Source organism: Octopus bimaculoides, chromosome 28 (assembly GCF_001194135.2).
Source record: "Octopus bimaculoides isolate UCB-OBI-ISO-001 chromosome 28, ASM119413v2, whole genome shotgun sequence".
NCBI classification, from domain to species: domain Eukaryota; kingdom Metazoa; phylum Mollusca; class Cephalopoda; order Octopoda; family Octopodidae; genus Octopus; species Octopus bimaculoides.
This window is the reverse complement of record NC_069008.1, coordinates 3694860-3695768: the sequence shown is the minus strand read 5'-3', so window position 1 is coordinate 3695768 and position 909 is coordinate 3694860.

Below are 909 nucleotides of genomic sequence, written 5' to 3'. Positions count from 1 at the left end.
ATAAATAATGATAAAAAAATATTCAGACAAATAAATAACAAAAACACCAGGACTTACAAATATATATAACATACAGAAAATTGCACTACTGGGTACTGCACACATCCTATGCAAAACACTTTCAATAGAGTAACCATAAGAGCACCACAGCAAACCACAGCACATACCCAAGGCGCACAGAGCTGCGCTCGGTAGTGAAGTGAAAGCACGTTATAAAAATCAAACTACTGAATAATAATAATAATAATAATAATAATAACAACAACAACAACAATCCTTTCTCCCATAGGCACAAGGCCTGAAATTTGCGGGGATGGGACTAGTCAATAATGTCAACCTCAGTATTTCACTGGTACTTAATTTATCGCCCCCGGAAGTATGAAATGCAAAGTTGACCCTGCCTTCACAACAACAACAGTAATAATGGTTTCTGATCAAGGCTCAACGACAGCAATTTTGAGGTTAATACCATCAAAACCAGTACTTGACTGGTATTCTGTCTTATCGTCCCCAGTAGAATGAAAGTTGAAGCAGACCTCGGTAAGATTCGAACTCAGAATGCAAAGACTTGAACCTAAACAGCACAAATTACTTAGTCCAGCATTCTAGTTAGTCTGTCATCTGGTTGCCCCACAGAAGCGCCATGGCATTTACCCAAACATGGTGGCAGTGATTATGATGTACCAACTGATGGCCTCTTATTGTGTGGTTTGGTACACAATCAGCTGATTCATTAAATACCTCCACACACACACACACACACACACAGCTAACAATAACAGAAATTATACAGACCTTCTGCCTTTATATTCCGATATGGGGTATAAAAGGAAACCTTGTCGCCCTTCTTCTCGAATGCGGTTTTCCTGCGGGTCTTTGAGCCTGGAGTGTCTATGGACAAACGAACAT